Source organism: Lytechinus pictus, chromosome 2 (genome assembly GCF_037042905.1).
Source record: "Lytechinus pictus isolate F3 Inbred chromosome 2, Lp3.0, whole genome shotgun sequence".
Taxonomy (NCBI): domain Eukaryota; kingdom Metazoa; phylum Echinodermata; class Echinoidea; order Temnopleuroida; family Toxopneustidae; genus Lytechinus; species Lytechinus pictus.
In genome coordinates, this window is record NC_087246.1 from 43,206,750 (window position 1) to 43,224,151 (window position 17,402).

At 35.8% G+C, this 17,402-nt stretch overlaps 1 long non-coding RNA gene across 1 annotated transcript; it reads right to left on the reverse strand.

Moving 5' to 3' along the window:
• Positions 1-5,170: 5,170 nt before the first annotated feature.
• LOC135153307 (uncharacterized) lies at positions 5,171-9,684 on the reverse strand. Its single transcript, XR_010292760.1, has 3 exons — positions 9,640-9,684; positions 9,201-9,240; positions 5,171-8,066 (listed from the first exon to the last, which is right to left on the reverse strand). It is a non-coding gene; the product is annotated as an uncharacterized LOC135153307 (long non-coding RNA).
• Between the last annotated feature and the right edge of the window lie 7,718 nt (positions 9,685-17,402).

Below are 17,402 nucleotides of genomic sequence, written 5' to 3' on the forward strand. Positions count from 1 at the left end.
AAGTAATTTAGCCGCATATCAGAGGGACATTTTTGGGGGACGCGCTGTATAGCCTTAATATATATAGATCCACCTGAATGATAACACATTAATTCGCTACTAAATGTAATCATACCCTGATAATTATGTTACCAAGTAGCAACCCACGTACTTTTCCAAGAAAAAATAAATCATTTGAGTTTTCTATATACAAATGAATAAAGTACCCTCAACCGAAATTAATAAGTAATGCAACATAGCTAAATATATGTGCACGATCACATTTTACAAATCTTTTATAATTATGTTGTTATTAACAATGTGTTGACGGTTAATTAACCTGACCTGTAAATGGTTTAAACAAAAGGGGAGGTAAAAGAGCCATGGCCCCAAAAATTATTTTTGTTAAAATAGATATCATCAGAGAATAGTGTCATGTTACGTCTTTTGCTCCGAAAATTAATTTTAAGGTTGTTTATATCTTATTGCAAATGAATAATCGCTAAAACTTGAAAATACAACGGGTTTGTAAAAAATCAACATATAGAGAAGATACCGTTGCTGAGGAAATTCAAGTCTTTTATTGCAAACAAGGTCCAATGCAAACTTATCCCATCAAATTATTATGTTATGATCATATATCCTGATTCTTATTTATCAATATTCATGCAGCACTCGAATGCTTATTTTTTTCATTATTTTGCTGATTAATCCGCATACATTTGAAATTCCGACGCTTCGTTTCATGTTATTCCGAAGGTTCGAATATTCAGAAGCTTCGTTATTCCGAAGGTTCGTAATTCTGAAAGTTCGTTAGTCCGAAAACGAAATGAGACCGAATTCAAAACGAAATAAGGTTCGTTAATCCGAAAATGAAATAAGATTCGTTTTAAGTACTAATTCTATTCATGTATTTCATGAAGTTCTCAAAATATTCCTTTTCCGGTCTGATCGTCAAAACTAATCAGTTGGCGCTGCGTGCTTGTATTTTCGTTAGTATGCATAAGTCTTCTTCTACATTAATTCTAACAAACTACTTAAAATCACTCTTTATGACAATTTATCAAAATTTCAGCTTGCGCTTCACGCTCGAAATATTTAGTTAGTTCCATACGCGTCTTGTTCATAATCACAATCATTGCTCAGAATGTTCAATTTGTAGGACGAAATTTCTATAAAATTTATCCTGCTTCTCGTGTTCGCATTATATTCAATCAGGGATTATGATATAAAATCATCTTGTTTATAAGAATAAATCTAAAAAGTCACTGTTCAGACTACCCCCTTCAATGAAAAAAAAAAAGAGCTTTGAGCAGCCGATCGGGGAAAACGTGAATGAAATTCCACCCCCCCCCCTCCGCCTTATTGGAGAAATCTCGATCCACATCTGTATACATGCATACACATTGAAATAAGTGTGCCCCCCCCCCCTATTCCGAAAACCTGGCTACGATGGCTACGGATGGCTTTTTTGCCCCACCCCAGCCAAAAAAAGGGATCTTTATCACCCCTATTCTTGTCCAAACAATCAACTCCCTCCCCCGCGCAGAGCAATTTTTTAAAGGTTTGTTAGTGGTTAACATTTAATCAAGAATTGATCTTATAGAAGACATTTTGAACTTTGACTAAACAATTTCAAAATGCATCAACACGCCCCTATTGATATTTTATTTGATAACTTCTATAATAATTCTACTCTTATACTGGTTTTCTAGTATAGCTTTCTCGTCGAATGCACTTATATTTATTTGTTTGATGTTCAGTAGTCTGTTTTTAAGTTGTATATGGTTATTGTAAACATGTTCAGTTTGGTCCTTGTACCTTTGTATGATGTAAATTTATTTATGTTTGAACTGGACAAATAAAATAAGTATTTGCAGGTCTAGCAATGAGAGAAAAACATGGACTAGCCTCATAAGCCTATGGTTATCCCTTTGAGAGGATTCTGCATACGTAAACGCCCCTGGAAACGATAGATCAGCCCCTTCACACAGGGCCGGTGAAAGCGGGGGAGGTGGCAGGTGGGCACTAACACCCTAAGAAAAAAAATCCTCGTAGGAACGAAATACCATTTTTCCAAAATGGGAAATTTCCTTGGTTTTTCTCCAAAATGAAGTGTGCCGTTTTTTTAAATCAAATACCCTTTTTAAAGTATATATTTTAGATTAGAAAATCCTCAATTTTTTTATTATTGTTATCAGTTTAGTAAGGTACTCGTCGTTTCTGGTTATAAAAATTATTAGAATGTCCAGTTTTCAGACTGGAATATATACACAACAAAAAAAGTAAGTCCCCCCCTAAACAAACATCAATAATTTCCGAACCAATGTGAGTTTTTAATATATTTTTACATGAGCGTGTAGGTAATTTTATAAGCTATCCTCTGAGTAAATGTTATGGACGTATTTTACGTCATGCTTCAGTGAGCACCGTCAAAAGGCAAAAATGTCACTTTTCAAAAGTCACAAGCCAAATATCATTCTCATCATGAAAAATAGTCAGAAGGCTTGTAAAAGGTACTTTCTAAAAGACGATATGTAACATTTTTGGCTAAATTTCACGGTTGAATAAACACAAGTCCAAATTTGCTATCATTGGATTTTTTTACACATTTCTATCAATAAAAATGATAGAATATGATGACACATATTTTTGGGAAGAGTATCTTCAACAATATTCATCGTTTCACGGTTCAATGAACATTTATTGAAACAAAAAATACGATTTTGAAATATCATAGGCATGTAATGTTTCATTTTGGTAATGTTTCATTTTGGTAACTGAAAATGATCTTTCCTCAACTTTTTTGTATTTTCTTGACCAATTAACATGCTTCAATGGTTCAAAGGCGTTTAATTAAACATTCACGCTTGAATGAACATGTGGAATGTGATTAGCTCTTTTTTACGTTATTGGAAAAAATGCAATTTGTAACTATGGATATCTGTCAAAATCTCCTTGCATAGTTCATTTGATTTGATTTTTATGAAAATCCTGATGTTTAATGCATCAGCGAGCACACAATATTCGAAAATTATGCAAATGAGAAGAAATTTCAAGGCCTTGGCCCCACTCTGTGCCGTATTGAATGGTTATTTTGGTGTGCGCGCCTTTTGGATAGTGTTACTCTGAAGCCATGTGCAAAGTTTCATGAAATAACTATTGGCAGAAGTAACAAAAACCGTCCATGAAACAAACCCTTCATATTGTTAAAATTTTGACTTCCTCTCTCATAGACTTGTGTACATTATGGGTGCATATATGTTTAAGAATAAGTAACCCCTTATTCAATATGGTGGAACTTTTTTTCAAGGCTGTCTTTAGCAATGTCATTTGGCAGTAATGTTTATCAACCTATGGGCCGAATTCTGTGCAAAAATGAAATCGATTTGTTTATTTATGGATGAGTGAGCACGCATCAAAGTGGGAAAATTGGTAATTTCAATGTCACAGACTCATTTTAAAGGGTAATAAAGTGAATATTGGGGGCAAATTCGGTTTCAAATGTGACTTTAATTGCTGTTGTTTTTATCATCCATCATTTCTATCACAACACACTTTCCGAACATTTTCATGGTTGAGCGAGCACATTCGAAAACTTAGGAATGAATACTCTTTATACTGCATAAATGTATTCTTTTCCTAACAATTTCTCATGATCAGTTTAATTTATGGACAAATCAGTTGTGGATCCAGAATTTTAAAATGGGGGAGGGGCCTATAATCGGGGGAGACACCAACATTTTCAAATTTTACATGATCTAACAAGTTGTAGAGGATACTACCATAAACCCCTATGATGATATGTCACAATACAGGGGCCGCGGAACGGTTTTCAAAGTGGGGGGGGGTGACAATGCAAAAAAACACAATCGTATGGTCATTTTCACATTTTTGTACATGCTTTTGGAAAAAGTAGGGGGGCTGAAGCCCCCCCAGTCCGCCCCCCCCCCCCCCCCGCTTCCGCGACCCCTGCAATACATTGTGCTCACTCAACCATGAACATACGATTTCAAAATTGTGTGTGGAGTGGCTAAATGATGGATAGTAAAACAGCATAACACCATAAAATTCACCTAAAATCAACTTTTGCCCAATTTTGTATTTGCACAATCTGAAAAAATACTCTTGTGACTTTCAAAAATGGTCATTTTTAATTCAATCTTTAATTACTCATGCATGACTCAACCGATCAATCTCATTTTTCACCAGGAGTTGCTTAATCAGTGTAAAAAACCACCTACGAAATATCATATCTCAAAATAATTCCGTTCAAAAGTTACAGCAATTCGATTTAGGGGGACTTACTTTTTTTGTTGTGTATCGTTTCAGCTCGCGCTTCGCACATGCATTATTCGATGTATCCTATTCATGAGTCACTAAACCAGTCTTTAACAGGTTCCTTTTCTGATCAGTATAATTCTTCAGTTAGATGCACATCTGTTTAATGATTGGAAAACTGCTTAGAATGTTTTATTTTCATTTCTTATTGAAATGACAAAAAAAAGGTTTTACAAAATCAGATTTGATTTTTCCAAACCGCTCGCCCATTGCACTCTCTCACGAAAAATACATCCTAAATAAGTATCTTACTGTAATCAGAGATCATTTCAAAACGGTTTTGCTCTACTTTACTCTACTTTACTCCGCCGCCCTTCTTGTTGCCTCCCCAGCCTCATAACAAATGAACAGCAACCATGTTTTTCCCCCAGCCCTTCTAGCACGCTTACCCTTCCGGTTTTCCCGGCTATTTCATTTTTCGGATTAACAAACCTTCAGATCAACGAACCTTATTTCGTTTTCGGATGAACAAACGTTCGGAACAATGAAACTTATTTCATTTTCGAATTAACGAACCTTCTAAATAAGGAACCTTCTTTCATTTTCGGACTGACGAACCTTCAGAATAACACCACAAATGTTCGTTTAAACGAACCCTTTTTCGTTTTTGGATTAACGAGCATCGAGGTATAGGCAATTTACGTGTTTCAGAATTACGAAGTGTAACCATTTCAGGACATCTGATTTTGATGCAAGGGCGCGAAAGAATCCTTCATTTCTGGGTGTTTTGGGTTTTCTATGGCCATTTTACTTGTATCTTTGGGCGATTATTTGTTTGTAAAAGGTTTCACAAAACCTGCAAACGTTTATTCGAGAAATTTGAAACATGTTTTCATCATTTTTTTTTTTTCACTGATGATCCCATCTTCTGAAATTTTATTTTTTAGAGCCTTAAAAAAAATATGTTCTTATGTCTCCCCCTTTTCATAGAAATTATTGGGCCATTAAGGGTGGGATCTAACTTCACGGAGACGTCTCCACGAAGTTAGATGCCACCGGAACTCCTCTCGGGGATGGAAATGAACAAGTCTACCCTTTCAGTAAAACTATACTTACAGGTCAAGTCCACTCCAGGAAAATGCTGACTTGAATGAATATAGAAAAATCAAACTAGCACAGTGCTGAAAATTTCATCAAAATCGGATGTAAATTAAGAAAGTTATGACATTTTAAAATGTAGCTTATTTTTCACAAAACAGTTCTATGCATAGGCGGATCCAGGAGGGGGCCAGAGGGGTCCCGCCCCCCCCCCCCCTATTGGCGGAGCAAAAAAAAAAGACATGAAGAAAGAAAGAAGGAAAGAATGAAAGAAAGAAGCAGGGAAAAGATAGGAGAAAAAAAGAAGAGAAAGACGAGTGAATAAAATAAGATGAGGGGAAGACTTGGAAAATAAAAAGAATCTTTCATATGTCAATAAATAAAATTTTCGCTCCCACTTCGCGCTCGCATTGCCTATTAGGTGATTTACATATCTTGTTCAATATGAAGCTGAAATATCAAGTAAGCGCTGCACGCTCGCATTTATTTTGATTGGCGAGTAATGTGTGTCGCAATAAAGATTATACAACAAACTTCTTAAAATCCACATTTCATGACAGTCGTCAAACATTTCGGCTCGCGATTTGCGCTTGCATCAATTGTTAAAAACATATTTACTCGTGCATCTTATTCATAATTCCCTAAGTTCTTGAAATGTCCAGTTTTCAGGCCATAATATCATCAGATCCTATTATCTGGAGGTTACTCGCACGCGACCAACACACTTAATCCCCTGCATCTTTAAACCATTTGCTTGGGCAGCAATTGCTCAGATAAGATTGAAATTAATCGTATGCTTGATCCGGGCGCCTATTCTTAAATCAATACATGCTTTGGCCACACCACACACATGTATCATCGTTCGTTATTACTATTATTGCAGAATATCCTGTTATCTTGTAAGGACAACATCGTTCTTGTTACCAAAATGAATTAATTTCATTTTCGGAAATACGAACCTTATTTAATTTTCGGATTAACATGCCTTATTTCGTTTTCGGACTAACAAGCCTTCGGATTAACGAACCTTATTTCGTTTTTGGAATAACGAACCTTCGGAATTACGAACCTCATTTCATTTTCGGACTAACGTACCTTCGGAATTACGAACCTCATTTTGTTTTCGGATTAACGAACCTTCGGAATTACGAACCTCATTTCGTTTTCCAACGAACTTTCGGAATATCCGAACCTTCGGAATTACGAATGTATGCGGATCTCCACTACCTTAATGTGTGACCTCAAATTCATCAACTTCTATGGCTGCTTTACTGACTTCAGTAACTCTGTGGTCATCTAAGTGAGATTTAATGACAAAAGGAATACTCTTTTTGAATTCTTCTAGGATAACTTCTCTAGGGTGAACAAAATCTTTGTCAACTTTCAGTGATCTGTACCACTTATCGAACATCATTTCTTGATCCCTAGCAAATTCAACATAAGTCTGGCCTGATTGTCTTTGCATGTTCCTAAATTTATGTCTGTACACTTCTGGTACCAACTCATATGCATTGAGAATTGTTTCTTTTACTGTACATAGCATAGTCACATGATTGCATTTCAGAGAGCGAAGAATAGACTTTTGCAGCCTTTCCAACAAAACCACTTTGGAGGAGAAGAGTCCAGTATTCCTCGGGGCCAATTCAGTCTCTTTGCCACTTTATCAAATGACACAAAATATGTATCAACTCCCTCTTCATCAAAAGGCGAATGTTTTTTGCCACATCAAAGCCCTGGGGAGATTTATCTTGAGCAGAGTTACTATTAGTATTTGCATGAGCTATCTCCATTTCTTTCAACTTTAACTGGTACTCCAATCTCATTTTCTCCATTTCAATGTTTTCTCTGATTCTTTCCTTTTCAAAGTTTTCTTTGATTCTTTCCTTTTCAAGGTTTTCTTTGATTCTTTCCTTTTCAAGGTTTTCTTTGATTTTTTCCTTTTCCAATTCAATGTTTGCCAGTTGGATCTGAGCATCACCTGACATATTGATAGAAGTTTCAGACTCCTCTGTAAGTTTCATGTGACTAGCTAACAAGTCAATTATCTCTGCCTTCTTTAAACCTGGGGCGAGAGATACACCCACATGATCACAAACTGCTATCAAATCATCTTTTTTTCAGTGACTTCAAATGATCATATGACAGTTCTGTCATTTCAAGAAATTCTTCAACATCAAATGTAGCCATGATGGAATATACAGAAATACAAGCAAGTAGTAATACAGTATAGTATATTCTAGAACTTTTCAAAAATTTTCAAAATGTTTTCAATTCAAATTGGCTTTTGTTAAATTGGCTTTCGTTTCTCGGACAAGCCCCCAAAATTATTTGTTACGATACTGCAACAAATAACAATGAAAATTTAGTTTTAAATTTGATTTTCTATTTTATTACAGGAAATATATCAATCAACAAAACAAAACATCTTACATGTCTTGAAGAGTTAGATGTGCAATCCAAGGTTATCATTAAATTCAAATAAAATCCAAGTCAGTTGGCGAAGATTCCTTTAATTAAAGTTCACAATGATGGCGATGATGAAATTTATGTTGAAGCACGATGAATAACAAGTTGAAATGTCTGTGAAGACGATGTTGATGATGACAAATCCATGGGTTGAAAAGCGTTCATTATAACAGGTTGATGATCTCGATGAGAACTAAGAATTCCTCTCTCAAAGTAACTGCAAACAGTTCATTGATGGCGTGCTAAAGATAAATGTTGTATTTCAGGTGGAAATAAACTATGCTCTGACATAAAGTCTGGCGTGAAACTCTGAGTTCTGATCTGATACGATGATGTCCTTGAAGAAACTGCCAGCTTATATACAAATTATTCACTATTCTGGAAGCTTCAAGTATTTTCTACAAAAAGAACATTCTGCCAATTTCTCGAGCAGTCTAATTTTAGAAGACTCTTGAATGACCTCAGTGAAATTAACAATGTAAACAACATAGCTAATCCTATTGTTCTTTTCACTGCCACTAGGAATCTATTGTATGTCTTTGTACATTCCAGAAATAACAAAGATTATTCTATCTCATTAAATAGCATGCCTAACAAAAGCTTTACTGAGACATTCTGGAATATTCTTAATCATTCTGTGCTATGAATATCCTTAAAGAGAAAATAACTAAATAAATGAATGTAATTGCTCTTACAATTCTTCTTATTTATAACAATTACCCCAACCGTAATTCTTCTAATTTACATTTAGTCAATCCAAAACTACTTATTGCCCAGAGATCCGTAAGACATCAATGTCCTGACCTTTGGAATCCTCTCCCAGACTCAATCAAATCCTCTTGCTCCCTACACTCATTCAAAGATAAAGTTAAGGTCATGTTACTATTAGAATATGTAAGGTAAACTTTCTTGTGTCATAATAGCGTTCTTTTCCTTTTCCACCATCATCATTACTTCCACCACCACAACTACCATCACCACCACCATCATCATAATCACCATCATCAGCATCATCATCATCTTCATTTTTCATTATTGTTTTTTTTTCTTGATTATATATTATAGCAAGTGTTGGCTTGTTTGATTTTTTTATATACTTAATTGATACTTTAATAATTCGTAATTATCCATTCTGCTCATATTATATAATTAATATTTGTTTCAGTTTGTCATATTTTCAAGCATTTTTTTGCTTACAATGGCAATCCATCTTCTGCTACTGATTTTACGTTAAATGATATATGCCTGATTTATTGGTATTATATATTTGTTATACTTATATTTATGTTATAATATATGTTATGTAGAAGAAAAAAAATATTAAAAAATCATGTTTGACCAAAGTTCAAGACTTCAAATACAAACAAGCTGCTTACCTCGCTGCAATTATGTGCATCTTTGCTCTTGTGCTCCAAACTGCAAATCAGACAGAGAAAACACTTCATTATTAACTACAGAGACATACAGTATCACAAAGCCAATATGAATACTCAAGAATGATAAAACTAAGCAATAATTTGCACCATAGATGGTTCTAATGCACTAGGTTCACTCAATATATCTTTTACTGAGAAATTATGTTGGGGTGGGTAGCTTTGATCTTTATTAACAAATGGTTTCTATATCACTTTGACTACTGAAAGATCTATTTTTTTAGTTTTGGAATCTGTGCCTCTCATCTGACCTATAAGATCACTTAATTCTTAAGTTGTCATGTCTAGATGGCAATTTGAATAACTTAATGAAAGATTAATGGTTACAGGTTACATCTTTATTTTTAAAATTCTGAACAAGTTAAATTGTGTATGCACTCACCAAAAAATAGCTGAACAACTTGCGCAGACAAACGGCAAAAAATCTGTAGAAGAAAAATAATGAATAGAAAAAATAACTAGTGAAGTGCCTCTGGCAGTCTCTCCTGCATTACGCGATTTCAATGTAGCAGCAGTAATGACTTTGAAAATGACTATATCATCCACAAAAAATACCATTCATGAATTGAAATACTATGTTCAGTGACCCTAAATGACATTTGACCTTGATCATGTGACCTAAGACTTGTGCAAGATAATCAGTGATAACTGGTTACCCCTACGTCACAAAAAAAATACACAGTGGCGACGGGCGGTTCGCCCCCTAAACCTCTGAAATCGCCACAGTAAAAACTAAAGAGGGGGAAAAAATATAAACTGAAAAATCACCCACATCATATATTGATGTTTCCTAAGTCTAATTCTATATTCTAGGAACAACCTTCAAAACTATAAATGTCCATCAACATTCAAAAAGAAAAGATTAACTTCTTGTGACTCAAATTGCAAGCAAGTTTGATTGCGCTATTTTCTTTGATTGACACACAGACACACACAAAATCAGTAGCAAACTGCAAGGTTATGCTAGCAGCGCAGCCAGCTCAGTTAGCTACAAATGTAGCAAGGCCACGTGCACACAGCTAACAGTTCTACACTAATACCAGTCGTACCTCTCAGCTTAGGGCGCTTCTCAAAAGTTTGGATCTGTGGACCTCCACAAAACTGTCAAAATTCACATTTCACACGTATGAAATGCTCTTCTAATATCCATGATTTTACTGGCCCCCCAGGCTCTCCCCCTCTCTACACAAGATATTTATGTTTATTATTCTTTTCCCTTTTTACACAGTACCAACTACAACTAATGGAGTCAGCTGACTGTAGCGCCACTGAAGTGACCATCTTGTTGCCTCAAGCAGTACTCTTCAATGATGGACATCCTTCATTCTGAGCCTTGTAGAAGAAAGACTGTGATATTTTTCCATATAAATGGGATAAAAAAAATCCCAAGAAAGTATAGTAGAATGTGGGTGAACAGTGAACCCTCAGAATGGTTCGCGAAGAAGCATTTTGATAAGGGGACATGGACACAAGAATGTTTTTCACCATTATACGGGAATAACAGAGCACTAACAAAAATTCTCGTCCAGTGTTTTAAAGTATGAATTCTGCTTTTTTTTCTTTAATCCTGTATCTTAAAATCAAGATTTTTTTTTTTTTTTTACAATTCAAAATATTTTTGATGAATATTAAAGAATTTGAATTCTTTGATATTTTGTGCTGTAAGCAAAATGAAATTCTTGATATAATGGTGACAGCCCGCGAGACCGAAGGCCCACGAGACCGACTTTTTTTCCCCCTTCCTCGGGTGCCGCGGTCGAGTGGTTTAAGGCGCCTCGTTGCAGCGGCGTAACAGGTGCCTGTTATCAGAGGGAGGAGGGGGCAGAGCCAAATATTTCCCAGTAATTCCGTCTAGAATTAGTGGCATAACTAGGATTTCAGTTTAGGGCGCAGTAGTGAGCACGGGAAGCGCGTTCCGGAAGGGGGGAGGGAGGGGAGTGTACCCCCCCTGCGAGAAGCGCAGAAGGTCCGACGTTTTCTTCGAATTGTTTTTTGCCCGCTCCTGCTCTTCTTACGTTCTCTGCCTGTTAACGGAGAGAAAAAATTATTGTTCATTATAAATTTATAATTATACTTTTGTTATGTTTTATTACATAAGAAACATTTTTAATAACTTTATGAAACATAATTTGCTCAGGGCCTATGTCTTCATTGTTCCTGGAGCTCGCATTGTCTGTTTAACGAGATATATAATCCTGTTGCATTAAAACTCCCGTTTTCAAGTCGATATACACCAAATAAATGTCCTCGCACTTCGAGTTATTAGTGTTTTATGTAGTGACATATGCTTCTTTTTCATGACTACTTAAAGGTCAAGTCCACCCCAGGAAAATATTGATTTGAATAAATAGAGAAAAATCAAACCAGCATATTGCTGAAAATTTCATCAAAATCGGATGTGAAATAAGAAAGTTATGACATTTTAAAGTTTCGCTTATTTTTCACAAAACAGTGAAATGCACCACTCAGTGACATGCAAATGAGTCAGTCGATGATGTCCATCACTCACTATTTCTTTTGCTTTTTATTGTTAAAAAAATTATTCATCATTTCATTTTTTACAGATTTAACAATAAGGACCAACTTGACTGAATCATATGGTATTAAACAATGCTAATTCCACTTGTTCAGGGAGGAATCATTGTTGTTTCACTTGTGTTTAGATGTAATTTTAACAAAATCAGCAAGCGATTGGCACTCGCATTAGATGACTGGTGAGATATTTAAAGTGATTGCCCCATTTTAAGGTCTTAATATAAAACATTTCTTGTCCATGCTTACGTTTGGTGATATATGTCTGCTCTTCATGAATTCCTAAAATCAGTCATTAATATGTCCCTTTTTCTAATCTGAATATTTAAGCTCGCGCTTCGCGCTCGCATCATTCGGTTAGTGAAATACGTATGGTCTTAGTGAATTCCTACAAACAAGCCTTAGAAGTTAGAATGCCCCTCTTCAGGTCTGAATTTCCTTAATTTTCAGATCGCGCTATGCGCTCGCAATATTTGATTTGAGAGATGCTTATGATAATCATGATTACAATGACTACAAAAAGTGCTTCTTGTGTTTAGATGTAATTTTAACAAAATCAGCAAGCGATTGGCACTCGCATTAGATGACTGGTGAGATATGTATACTCTAAATGGATTCCTTAAAAAATAGTTCTTAAAATGTCCCTGTTAGGGGTCAACATATTGATAAGAAAATTTCAGCTCGCGCTTTCCGCTCGCATTGTTTGTTTAGCGCGACAGGTACGTATCATGGTTACAAAAATTTGCATATAATTTCTGTTTTTAGGTCTGAATATTTAAAATTTTCAGCTCGCGCTTCGCGCTCGCATTATTTGGTCTGTGACATACATATCCGTTTAATGGCACTGTCCTTTAAATTTCTATATTAGGTCAGCATACCTGCCAATTGAGCACGCTCACTAAGTAACTCAGAGTTTTTGCTACGGTGTTCCCCAATGCCGTGACCCACGGTACACCACTGATAGAAATGCACACACACTGATAGACACAGAGCGCATTCAAATAAATTGGATATTCTTCCAAGTTCTTTTCCTCTTTACTTTTCTCACAGCTCTTTTTACTTTCAATTTCTCTTATCATTCTTCTTGAGCTCCCCCCCCCCCTAGAGAGCCGTTTCGTGCGCGCAGTAAGTGTTTCGCACGATGCACGAATTGCGTGCTCACCACCGCCCCATAAAATGAAATCTTAGCAACGCCACTGATTCTAAATTTAGTTAGCGGGAATTATTTGCCCCCCCCCCCCCCCTGTTAACAGGCAGAGAATGTAAGAGGAGCGGGAGCAGACAAGGAACAATTTGAAGAAAACGTCGGAGCTTCCGTGCTTTGTGCGGGAGGGGGAAAACTCCCCCTTATAGGGAGCGCCTTTCGCCACTTCGCATGCTCACTACCGCCCCCTAAAAAGAAATCCTTCTGGACTTAGTTACCGAGAAATATTTTGGCTCTACCCCAATCCCCCCCACCACAAACAGGCAGAGGACGTATTAGGATGAGCGGGAGCAGACAAGGAACGATTGACAGGAATGTCGCACATTGAGCCAGGAGAGAGCAAAAGTGCGCCAAAACTGGTTTTTGGTCATGAAACAATCTTTGTTTTTTTCATGTTCTTAGCAAAGATAAGAACCTACAGAATGTCTCCATACAATATTTCTCCATGAAATTGATTATTAGTTGCCCATTTTATTCAATATTACCGGAAAATGACTCTTTACGGCTACCTCATGTGTAACGTTTTAGATATTTCACTGTTTTAACAAAACGGAATGCTTAATGTATTTCCAATTCACGGTGCTCTTTGATGAATGGTTGTTTTAAGTGATCGAAGATTTTCAAGATAAAATGATAATACCTTCAGAGGTAATTTTGGATGAAACCATTTGACAATGGGGGGTTTTAGCAATTTATTTTTCATGAGCATTTTTTTTACAAATTGCTGCCGATTGCTGCGCTATAAATACCATGACGGTCTTTGTTATAGTTCATGCTTTACATTGATACCAAATTTAGCTGCATATATGTGCATTTTCTGGAGATATAACCAATTTTCCAACCACATGTTCGCCGTATTTATCACAAAAATCGTTCCAAGTTAGTGTCCCATTATGCGCGTGCCAAACGTTGCGGGTGACATTAAACAAATTCCTGTCGCGTGCTGGGAGAGAGGGGGGAGGGAGACGGGTAGGGGCAATCCAATGTTTACATTTAATGGTTGAAATGACCATAATGTCTGGCTCAAGTGTCTGGCTCTTGTGACTAGTATCTGCCTAAAATATTTTTGTTAAACCTACATAAAGACGAGCTTTCATTTCCACTTCCACTAACCATATAATAATACATGAAACACAACTTCATTTTGATGCCAAACTGTTCCATCCCGTGTTCCATATCTGATATGCTGTCATCCTGAGAAGATTAGTTCTTAAGGTAAGATTATTAATTTGTTTTGTTGTTCATAAACCAAGTAGGGCCTACTGTATATCGCTATAACACACATGACTAGGGATGTGATAGGTCTCATGCAGGCTCGACATTAGCGGTGGCCCGGGGCCACCAGAAATTCACCTCGGGCAACCATTATTGATAAAATGTTAAGTTTTGGTGGCCCGAATCGGGCAACCAATAATTTTCAAAGTAGCGCAATTTTTCTCCCGATTTTGCACGCATTTATCAACTTTCTACAGTTCAAATTGCAACCCAGTTCGTCATGCGCCCTTTTTGTTGATCTACACACAAATACACACACACAAAGTTTGCATATTAGGCCTACAGCTATAGCATACTTAGCTATTATCCAGCCAGCCGCGCCGGCCGGCTGGCGTGAGCTTTGCATGAAGCCACTGCATACAGCTGTGCTCTAGATCTAACTCAGCCTATTCAGACTCCAGGAGCTGCGATAAAAAATGTTGCTGCTAAGAAATCTTCCACAGAACTTTGAAAATCTGAGTCAAAGTCACATTTTACACCAATAAAATGACATTCTACAGTCTACATTACGAAAATTTGGTGTACCCTGATTATTTGCAAGCATTAAGAAGAGGAATTATGACCTCTATTTTGACTACAAAAGACCGATTTCCAAATGAATTAATACACATAAAAACACATAGGCAAGTACATCACAGTCCCACGTGTGCATTTGTATGTATGTTGATACTTTGTTTCTTTCGAAGCTGTGTCTTTTCTAGCCAAAAATAAACAGACAGTTTCTTTCTTTCTTGTTTATAAATGACTTCTTAAACCACAAGTAGATACTTTGGGAAGGCATTTCATTGATATGAAATGTGAATTTTTCCAACATTTTGGCAAATATAGGGAAGCACTTTTCTCACAATTTTTTCCAGATATAACTTTTGCCGTTTTCTTCTTATTTTTTTTTCTTTCATTTTCTTACAGTGGTTAAACCATTTATACCCCTTCCCATTGAATATGCCTGATTAAAAAATATGTTTCTACTATATTAAAAAATATGTTTCTACTGAAAATAAAATAATACAAACTAAAGGATATAAAAATAGAAATGTGCCATTCCCAGAACTGAAGGTAAGTGAAAATTATTTGCTTGGCTTTTAATTATATTCCAGTCAGAAAAGACTGTTGCCACAGCTGTTAAAAAAATATTCATAATGGCTTCTTAATTTTCCCCTTTTCCCCATGTTTATATTAATTTTGTTTTATTCATTTTTCTTTCACTTTCTTTTCTTTTTTTTCTCTCTAAATTTTTTCTTTTCTTTTTTTCCCTGTTCTTTGTTTTTTCTTTCTTCATTTTCTTTCTTTTGTTTTATTTCACTTATTTCTTTTATTATTTTAGTTTTCTTTTTGTGATATACCTTTTTTAATTTTTTTCATTTGTTTCCCCCTTTTATTCATTGTTCTAATTTTGCAGCATATTTTTCTGTGATTTTCTCCTGCTATAATATGCTGGAAAAGAGAAAACGGAAATAAACTGGATTTGGGGCCTGCATAATCTAGGTTTTAGGATTCAAAGAGGAAGAAATGAAAAACCATTGTTTTGTACATCTATCTGAGTTTGCTATGCACTATTTATTTATACCATTATGAGTGTGTGTCTATACGGAGATTAAAAAAAAAAGTCCACACAACCTGCGAACAATAAAATTCATTTATTCTCTTTCAATCATTTCATTTTTACAACGATAGAAACAATTTATACATGTATTTTACCACAAGCCAAAGACAAAGTAAAATAACAGCAAACAAGGTTTACATACAAGATGATAAAGTGAAAGTAACTTAGTGGTAGTGGCTGCAGAATTAATATTTCAGAAGTTTGTTTTATTAATTTTTAATGTGTTTCTTTATATTTTTCGGGCCACCAAACTTTAAAAAAAAAGTTAATGTGGAGCCTTGGTATAGGACAGAGATGGGATATACGTGGGCTCTATACATGTATAAGTTGCGTTATCATTATTAGTAGTATTTACCCCCCCCCCCCCAAAAGGGTTTGTAACCTCACATACACGTATTAATTCGTTTTTCTCTTGGCTCATTCTAAATTTGCTATAAATTATTGTTAGTATCGATCAAGAAGGAAGTGTATATTATCATTTCAAAGATTGTTTGCTTAATGACTCTCATTGAATTTATATGACATTCGTCTGACTTAATTAAGAATTAACGATTAATAGTGAATCAAATATGAACAAATTAATCAAATCGTGTTTATGTCTTTTTATTTGTTTATGACAGGTCGACCACTGAACATTTTGAGAAAATTATCAATGGCTATTATTAATATTTCAAGAAGAATGCTCTTTGAAGTAATTCACTCTTCTGACGGGATGAGTAATGTGAAGGATGGACTTGGCAAATGTATGGATTTCATCAGTCAATATCATGATTTCGACAACTCTGTTCTAACTGAAGATTTTACTCTGTAAGATATCTGAATCCGTGAAGGATTTTCTGTACAAAATGCAGGGATAAGTGGAGAAAAAGCTATCGCCAACATGCAACATTTCTCAAGAAGTACAGTGAGTGGCTTGATAGCAATATTCTTCCTGATGATCTTGCTGAGTGGATACAAAGATTGGAGAGGAACATGCCTTCAAACTCCCAGCAATCTACTGGGGGTCGATCAGCTAAAGACTTGGAAGAGTTATCAAAGAGATCTCAACAAAGAAAGGCACGAGAACTTCTGAGTCATAGTGAACCACAAGAACTGATGTTTGCTGCATCACAAGGAGTCTACAAGAAAAACCCAGCTCTGAAATATGTTCTCAAATTTGCTATGATTTCCCATCTCGACCTGCCAAGATCAGGAAACTCATCAAAAGACAAGAAAAGACGCCTGAGAGATACACTCCAGATGAAGCGCTATCACTCCTATAGTAGAAACAAATATGACGAAACAATCATATCAGAACGTTAGATTGTCAGCAAAGAGAAAAAATGCTTACATACAATGAAGTGAGGAATGCAAAGTCAAAGTGTTATCCTGAAAACATTACCATAAAGGAAGATTCTGCTGAGGTTCCTCTCCAAAATTTCCTTGACCATACAGCATTGAGAATCATCGAAGATCAAAAGGAGGCAATAATAAACAGAGTGGAGGGTCTAGAGGAAGTCGAACAAGTGTTGTGCAAGTTAATTTGCAAGTA